The sequence below is a fragment of the Carlito syrichta genome, unplaced genomic scaffold (genome assembly GCF_000164805.1).
Source record: "Carlito syrichta isolate Samal-C Ts95f unplaced genomic scaffold, Tarsius_syrichta-2.0.1 Scaffold314382, whole genome shotgun sequence".
In the NCBI taxonomy this organism is placed as follows: Eukaryota; Metazoa; Chordata; class Mammalia; order Primates; family Tarsiidae; genus Carlito; species Carlito syrichta.
Window position 1 is genome coordinate 129,187 of NW_007258478.1, and position 9,373 is coordinate 138,559.

Consider the following 9,373-nt stretch of genomic DNA (forward strand, 5'->3'; position numbering starts at 1 on the left):
TTTAGAGTTCTAGTGGACACGTGAGGATTTACTCTACAAGGAAACTGTGTGCAAGTGAGGTTTGGGCTTCTAGTGAGCCCTCTTTCCCCCTAGGACCCAATAGATGGTCGTGTGCCGTTATCTCTTTTCTCTCCTTCCTTCCTTCATCAGTGGCCAGTGTCTGTCGTTCCCACCTTTGTGCTCATATGTCCAGTGATCAAAGCCCACTTGTAAGTGAGAACATGTGGTGTTCAGCTTTTTGTCTCTGTGATAGTTTTCTTAGAATGACAGTCTCAAACGGCATCCACGTTGCTGTAAAGGACATGATTTTGCTTTGCATGGCTGTACAGTATTCTATCATGTATATGTACCACATTTTCTTTGTCCAGTTCACTTTCGATGAACATTTGGGCTGGTTCCATATTTTTGCTATTGTGAATATTGCTACAATGAACATGGATGTGCAGGGTTTCTTTTCTTTCTTTTTTTGTGGAGCGGTTTATGTCACTCTGGGTATATTCCCAGAAGTGGGATTGCTGGATCATATGATACATCAACTTTAAGTTCTTTGAGAAAGAACACTGCTTTCTGCAAAGGTTGAATTAGCTTACATTTCCACTAACTATGTAGAAGTGCTCCCTTTTCTCCACGGCCTCACCAATACCTGTTTTTTAATATATTTTAATGATAGCGGTTCTTATCAGTGTTAGGTGGTATGTCATTTTAGTTTTGATTTGCATTCTCTGATGATTAATTAGTCTGATCATTTTTCATGTGTTTGTTGGCTGCTTGAATGTCTTTCTTGGAGAAGTGTTTGTTCATGTCCTTTGCCTAATTTTAATGGGATTTTCTTTCCTTGTAAATCCTGGATGTTAAGATTTCGTTGGATGCGTAGCTTGCAAATTTTTTTTTTTCCCATTTTACAAGTTGTCTCTTTACTCTCTTGATGATTTCTTTTGCTATGCCAAAAACTTTTTAGTTTGATGAGGTCCCACCTGACAATCTTAGCTTTTGCTGCTTTTGAGGAGTTGACCATAAATCCACTGCATACTCTGATGTCCAGGAGGATGTTCTCTGAGTTTTCTTCTAAGATTCTTGTAGTTCGAGGTCTCACATTTAAGCCCTTGATCCATTTGAGTGAATTTTTCTATACAATGTTAGGTAGGGTTCAGTTTCATTCTTCTGCATGTGGTCAGTCAGTTTTCCCAGGACCATTTGCTAAATATGAACTCATGTTTTTTTCTAGACATTGCTTCCTCAAAGAGGAAGTCAAAGAATTTTACAAGTATTAAGCCCAAGTTGACAGGCAACGTGTCACCCGAGCAGCCCTCTCCCATTTCTCTGACATCCTTTTCTTACCATTAGGATGCGTATAGTGAACAGTGACCAAAAAGCCAGAATTTCCTCCCAGTTTCGATCACACGTTATTTTTCCAGCTCAGAGATTGGCCAATTATAACCGCAGGTCAAATCTGCCTATTTTCCTATGGACCATGAGCTCACACGAATATTTACATTTTAAATATAAAAAGCGTCATAAGTTTTATGACGCTTGAAAATCATTTGAAATTCAAATGTCAGTTCCTGTGTCAAGTGTGATGACCACACAGCCTCTCCTACTCACTTGCCTGTTGTCTGTGGCTACCTTTGTGCTACTGTGGCAAAGCAGGGTCATTGTTTCAGAGACCTGATGTCTGCTCTTGGTCTTTTACAGAAAAGGTTTGGCCAACACTGGCTTTACAGGGATGGTCTTAAGGCCACACCTCCTCTCTTCCAAGGGCCCACTCAGTTGCTTTGCCTTTAGCTCACTGCTTTCTTCTCTCATGATTCACTCATCAGTCATTCCTTTTTCCATCACAACTTTTCTGAGTGCTTCCTTCCTATCAAGCTCTATGCTGAGCCTTGGGGTAGAAGAACAAGCAAAACTGCAGAGCTCCCAGGAAGGCAGTGGAAAGAGGAAGGAGGTATTTTGCAGGAGGAAGGACTGTGTGAAGGTGACGAGGTGATAAGAGTGACAACAAACACCTTTAGGAGACAGCTCATGTAATCATGCCTGGAGGACATGGAGCACAGCGCCAAGTCCCTCCTATGCTGACCTCATTCATGCTTGGAGCAGCATGCAGGTCCATTACTCATGATTTGTGTGTGTGTGTGTGTGTGTGTGTGTGTGTTTATTTTTATTTTATTTTAAAGTTGTGGGGTGCAAGTCAGGATTGCACACATAAGTGGTTTAGGTAACAGTGACGTTTTGGACTTCATTGGACTTCACTTCACCAGGATTAGGACCAGGCTTCCTTATTTATGTTATGTGCCTGCCCTCTCCTGGCAGTGTTCTGCTCTGTGAAACTCTTTTTTGTAGTATTATGATAGGTGTACAGGGTCTACTTATGAGTAAGAACATGTACTCAGATCTTTGTTTCTGTGACGCATCGCTGAGTATGATAGAATCCAACTCCATCCAAGTTGCCGCGAAGTCCATAATTTTGCCCTTTTTATGGCTGCATAATAGTCCATTGTGTATATGCACCACGTTTTATCCAGTCCAGTTTTGATGGGCAGTGCGATTGGTTCCATGTTTTTACTATTGTGAATAGTGCTGCAATAAACATGCATGCACAGATACCTTTTTTTTTTTTTTTTTTAGAACTATGTCAGTTCCTCTGAGTATATTCCCAGAAGGAAGATTGCTGGGTCATGTGAAAGGTCAATTTCTAGTTCTTCTAGGAATGGCCACACTGTTTTCCATAGAGGTTGAACTAGTTTGCATTCTCACCAACAGTGTGGAAGCATTTCCTTTTCTTCACATCCTCACCAGCATCTGTTGCTTTTTGTTTTACTAGTGATGGTCATTCTTATTGGAGTTAGGTAGTGTCTCAATATGGTTTTGATTTGCATTTCTCTGATGATTAGTGAGGCTGAGCATTTTTTCACGTGTCTGTTGGCTGCTTATATATTTTCTTTTGAGAAGTGCCTACTCATGTCTTTTGCCCATTTTTTAATGGGGCTGTTTGTTACTTTTCCTCTTGGCACATTTGAGTTCCTTATAGATCCTGGATGCTAGGCTCTTGTCAGATATACAGTTGGTAAATATTTTTCCCATTCTGTGGGTTGTCTCCCCATTCTTTTGCTGGTTTCTCATGATTTGTAGTAGCTTTTCAGTCTGATGAGTTCCCACTTGTCTATCTTATCTCTTACGGCATAGGTAGCTGGGGTTTTGCTCAGGAAATGGTTGTTTATTCCAGTTTTTATAAGGGTGTCTCCTGTGTTTTCTAAGATTCTTAGAGTTTGAGGTTTTACTTTTAGGTCTTTGATCCATTTGGAGATGATTTTTTGTATGGTGATAGGTAGGGGTCCTGTTTCATTCTTCTGCATGTGGTTAGCCAGTTTTCCCAGTACTATTTACTGAATAGTTTCTCCTCTAGCCAGTGGTTGTTGGAGGCTTTGTCAAAGATGAATTGGGTGAGAAATTGAGATTTTTGCTTCGGAATCTCTATTCTGTTCCATTGATCTATATGACTGTTCTTGTACCAATGCCAGGTTGCATTGATAATTGTAACCTTATAATAAAGTTTAAAGCTTGGAAGTGTGATACCTCCCACTTTGTTTCTTTTGCTGAGAATTATTTTGGTTATTTGCATTTGTTTTTGTTTCCATTTGAATTTCTGTATTATCATTTTCAGCTCTGAGAATAATGATGATGGCAATTTAATGGGTATTGCATTGAATCCATAGCTTGCCTTGAGTAGGATGGATGTCTTAACAATGTTGATTCTTCCAGTTAATGAGCATGGAATATTTTTCTATCTGTTTCTGTCTTTTTAAAGTAGTGTTTTGTAGTTTTCAATGCAAAGGTCTTTCACTTCTCTGGATAGGAGGATATCAAGTAACATTATTTTTGTGACTATTGTGAATAGTATTGTGTTTTTTATTTGGCTTCATGTCTGTTTGTCATTGGTTTATAAAAATGTGACTGTCTTTTGCACATTGATTTTATACTCTTTTAAATGACTTTGCCAAAGTTCTTTATCAGTGCAGGGAGGTTTTTGACAGATTCCCTTGGTTTTTCCCAGGTATATGATCATATTGTCTGCAAAGAGGAATAGCTTAACTTCCTCTTTTTCTATTTAGACATCCCTAATATCCTCCTCTTGTCTGAGTGTTCTAGCTAGGGCTTCCAACACTATGTTGAACAGAGGGGTTAGAGTGGGCAACCTTGTCATCTTTTGGTTTTCAGGGGAAATGCTTCTGACTTCTTTCCATTTAGTCATATGTTGGCTGTGAGTTTATCGTAGATGGCTTTTACTACTTTGAGGTATGTTCCTTCTATGCCTAGGTATTCCAGGGTTTTTATAAAGAATAAATGCTGAATGTTGTCAACAGTCTTTCCTGCATCTAATGATATAATCATGTTTTTACTCTGTTGATGTATTTAATTATATTTATGGTCTTATGGATGTTAAAACAGCCCTGTATCTTGGGGATGAAGCCTACTTGTTCATTATGGATAATTTTTGAGATGTGTTGCTGGGTCTGATTTGCTAGAATCTTGCTGGGAATTTTTGCATCTATGTTCATCGGGGATATTAATGTAGTTCTCTTTCTTTGTTGGATCTTTGCCCGATTTGGGTATTAGTGTGATGTTAGCATTATAAAATTGTTTAAGGTGAGTTCTGTCTTTCTCAATTGCTTGGAATACTTTCAGTAGGATTGGTATCAGTTCCTCCTTGCATGTTTTGTAGAATTCTGCAGGAAGACTGTCTAATCCGGGGGTTTTGGTAGGTAGTTTTCTTATGAATGAAGTCAATTTATCTGATTATTATTGGTCTAGGGTCTCTATTTCTTCTTGTTTCAACCTTGGGTGGTTGTGTAATGTCAGCAAGTCCTCTATTTTGTTTAGGTTTTCAAATTAGTTTCTATACAGGTTGATAATCTTTTGTATTTCTTCGGGATCAGTTGTGACTTGATCTTTTGCATTTCTGCTTGTGTTTACTTGGGCTTTTTGTCTCTTTTTCTTGGTCAGTCAGGCTACAGGTCTGTCAATCTTGTTTAACCTTTCAAAGAACTAGCTTTTTGCTTCATTGATTTTTTTTTTCTATATTTTTGTCTTCTATGTCCTGTATTTTGGCTTTTATTTTGGTGATCTGAATTCTTCTGCTGAAATTAAGGTTTGGTGGTCTTGCTTTTCCAGCTCCCTTGGGTGATTTGTTAGGCTGTTGACTTGTGATCTTTCTATTTTGTTGATGTGTGTTCATGGAGATATAAATTCCCCTCCTAGTACTGCTTTCATGGCATCCCAAAAGTTTTGGTAAGATGTGTCTTTGCTTTCATTTATTTCCTGGAATCTTTTAATTTCTGTTTTGATTTCTGTGTTGACCTAGGAGTTGTTCAGCATTATGCTGTTTAGTGTTCATATTTTTGTGTTTTGGGGAGATTTTATTGGTGGTGATGTTTATTTTTATTCCACTGTAGACAGAGAACATGCATGGTAGTATTTTGAATTTATGGAAACTTTTAATGCTTGATTTATGGCCGAGGAAGTGGTCCATCTTGGAGTAAGATCCATGTGGTGATTAGTGGAATGCATATTCTGTGGTCATTGAGTGGAGTGTTCTATAGGTATCTATTAAGTCCATTTGGTCAAGCATCAAGTTAAGATTCCAGATCTCCTTACTGAATTTTCACCTTGATGATCTATCTAGGGTTGTTAGTAGGGAACTTAAGTCCCCAGTTATGATAGTGTCAGAGTCAATATCCCTTTTTAGTTTAGTAGAAGTTGCTTTATAAATCCAGATGTTCCTGTGTTGAGTGCATATATATTAAAGATGGATATTTCTTGTTGATGGATTGAATCTTTTATCATTATGCAATGTTTTGTACATCTTTTTAAATTTTTGGTATCTTGAAGGTTGTTTTGTCTGACAGTAAAATCACAACTTCTGCCTTATTTTGTTTTCTGCTCACCTGAAAGTTTCTATTTTTTAACTTCAAGTCTGTGGGTATCCTTTGTGGTGAGATGTGTTTCCTGGAGGCAGCATATTGTTGGGTCATTTTTTAAAAATTCAGTTTGTCATTCTCTGTCTTTTCATTGGTGCATTTAATCCATTGACATTCAGGCTGATTATTGAAATGTGAGAATGTATCCCTGTCATGAGGCTCTTATAAGGCTGTTTTGTTTTCTTTTAACTTTTGGATTGATATATGAATGATTTTAGTTTTGCTGTCATGAGGTGTGTTGTGCTGATTCTCTGTTTTCCTGCATTCTTGGGAATTGCATGATTGTTCTTTCTTTCTTTTTTTCTCCTGTGCTTAATACCTTCTTGAACATCTCCTGTAGAACTGATCCGGAAACAACATAATCTTTTAGGGACTGGATGTCTGTGAAGGATTTTAATTTTCCATTGCTGATGAAGATGAGCTTGGCTGGGTAGGAAATTCTTGGTTGAAATTGTTTATCTTTGGGGGCTTTGAAAGTTAGACTCCAGTCCCTTTTAGCTAGTAGTGTTTCTGCCATTAAGTTTCCTGCTATTCTGATTGATTTTCCCCAGTAGGTAGTCTGACCTTTCTCTCTTGCTGTTTTTAGGATTTGTGTATTTTATACCTACTTTTTTTTTTTTTGGTGAATTGCTATGTGTCTGTGGGTTGGTTTTCTTATTTGATGTCTTGCAGGAATTCTTTGAATCTGTTGTTTGGATGGTCACATCTCTGGTGAGATGGAGATAGTTTTCTTGGATAACCTCCTGGAATACTTGTTCTAAGGTACTCTTTGTTTCTCTTTCTTGTGGAATACCAATCAGGTATTAAGTTTGGCCTCTTGATATAATCGCACATCTCTTAGTGGTTTTGTTATTGCTTTCTGAGTTTTCTTTCTATGTTTTTAACAGATTGGGTTAATTCCATGTTTTGCTCTTCAAGCTTTGAGATTCTTTCTTCTGCTTCATTGATTCTGCTGTCCATGCTTGTCATCTATTTCCTGGATGTAGTTTTTTTATGCTCCACATCTCAGTTATAAGTTCTTCCAGTGTTGTATCTTGTCTTTCTTGAGTCTTCATCACTCTTTCTATCCATTCCCTAATCTCTGTTGTATTCTGGGGCCAATCATTGGTGATTTCCATTGTTTGTGTTGTGAGGTCTGATTTTTTGGTGATGCCTCTCTGGTACACTGGGAAGTACTTGTGTTCTTCCATTGATTTTTCTTCATTTGTGACAGCTCTCTTTCTTTTTTCTTTAATTCTGTTATTCAGTGTTAATGGCCAGGGCTTTCACTTCTATTGTTTGCTCGGCCCTCTTCTTGTCCCTGATTGGAGCCTCCAAATTTGTTCTGTTTTGAAATGGCTAGAAGTGGGAAGCTTTGCTATTTCTTATAGTTTTGAGAGTTGAATAAGGTGAAGGGTGGGGAACTAGGATTCAGAAATGACTTGCAAGTTGCAATGTTCACTGACTGGTGTATAACTATCATGCAATATAACAATGCAACATGTGTGTACCTCCTGAATCCATGATAAGGTAACAGTAATGAGGAGAACAGAGAAAAGTGGAATGAAATATAATTGGCAAAACTAACTGAGTGAGACTCCAACTCATACAAACAAACAAACAAACAAAAAACGAATAAAAGATAAAACATATCACAGAAAAACAAGAGCAAAAACAAGAATAAAGCAAAGAAAGAGAAAACAAAAAAGTAAACAAAACCAACACAAACAGAAAACACAAAAAACCAAAAAACAGAAAAACCAAACACACACACACACACACACACACACACACACACACACACACACATGCACAACAAAAAATTAAAGAGAAAAACACACAAAAAAGGTGGGGGGAGGAATGCAGATCGAACCTTCACGCACACATTCACACAAAAGAGGAACAAAAAAAGAGGGAAGTAAAAATTGAACACTCACACACACGCATTCACACACACACACACTAAAACAAAAAAGGGACATAAAAGAAAAAAATTAAAAAAGGATTTCCGAGCACTAACTGTCCTCTTGTGGCCAGTTCTGTAGTTATTTCTCTCAGCTGCTTATAGGTAAACCCATCTCCTGTGGGGCTGTGGGCTCCTTCATAATCTCCTTTGTGTGCCACCCAGGGGGAAGGAGAGAGGTGGTGGGGACGAGTGGATTGTCAGTCCTCTCCTCCCACTCTTGAGAAGGATCCCCTCCAGCGGGGAGGTGCAGAATTGTCTCCCCCCCAGGTGTTAGCAGTGGACGTCCCAGCCAGGCTTATCCCCGAGTAGAGTTCTCCTAGTGTGGCCATCATCATTCTCGGTCCCCTTCAGTCGTGCCCCAGTGTGTGGGTCTGCTGTTCGGAGGAATGCTGGGGAGAAGGGGATTGGATCAGCCCGGGACTCACCGCTGATCTCTTGGGTGGGGTCTTCCTTTCCTTCTCTGGTTGCATCCTTGGTCCTGCAGCTAGATGGAGCGCCTGAGACTCCACACTCATCCCGTCCTTCCGAAGTCTGGGCTTTCAGGATGTTCCCTCTGAGTCAAGATCAACTTCTGAGTAGCCAACCTGCCAATCGCAGAGAGTAGGTCTGCTGTTCCACAGTGAGCAATCTGGAGCACTTCCCTGTCCAGTTTTCAAAATGGTGGCAGTGTGCCTGTTTCATCTTTTCCAGTGGGACTCTGCTGCCGCCTCCTTCATTCCACTCCCTCCTCAGCTTTTACTGCCAGTGTCCAGCCTGGCGCTATGGCGGTCTAGCAGTCTGGCAACCGCCATCACTCCTGGCAGTTTCTCCCCAGGAAAAGGTTTGCTGATTTTAGAAAACGGACTTCAGCTTCTGCACCCTGGGAGGTGCTAGGGTCCAAGCAGAGCAGTTGCCATCACCAGCTGCTTCACCAGGAGCCCTGGCCACTTGCTCCCAAGTCCCTACTCAGTAAGTCACTCACACAGCCACTTACACCCAGACATGCATGCAAATGAATCAGTACACTCACTCACTCACACTGGGTCTAGCACAGTCTGACTGGCTGTGCAGCCATCTCCTTCTGAACCCAACTGCTTATTATTAAAGTGAGTTTATTGATGAAGAAACAGGTTCCAGCGGTGATGTGCTGCATCCAAGGCACACAGCTGAAGAGTGACGGAATCAAGGTTCAGACTCAGGCCCTGCTGACTGCACGTCCTGGGTGTCCTTGGGAAGGAGCACTTCGAGGCATCGAAATCACATGAGTATTTAGCAAAATATTGATTATGATGGTTGTTATCATCAATATTTGATGATCCGTGACATAAGAAGAGATGTAGGGTTAATCTGTTTGGGGATTCATTTGCATCAACAGGGACATCAGGGGTGCGAGATGTTCTTTCCTTCCCAGGAACCCTTTGCACTTACAGCAGAAAGTCTCCCCTCCTTTGCCACACAGCCCATGCCCAGTCCTTGT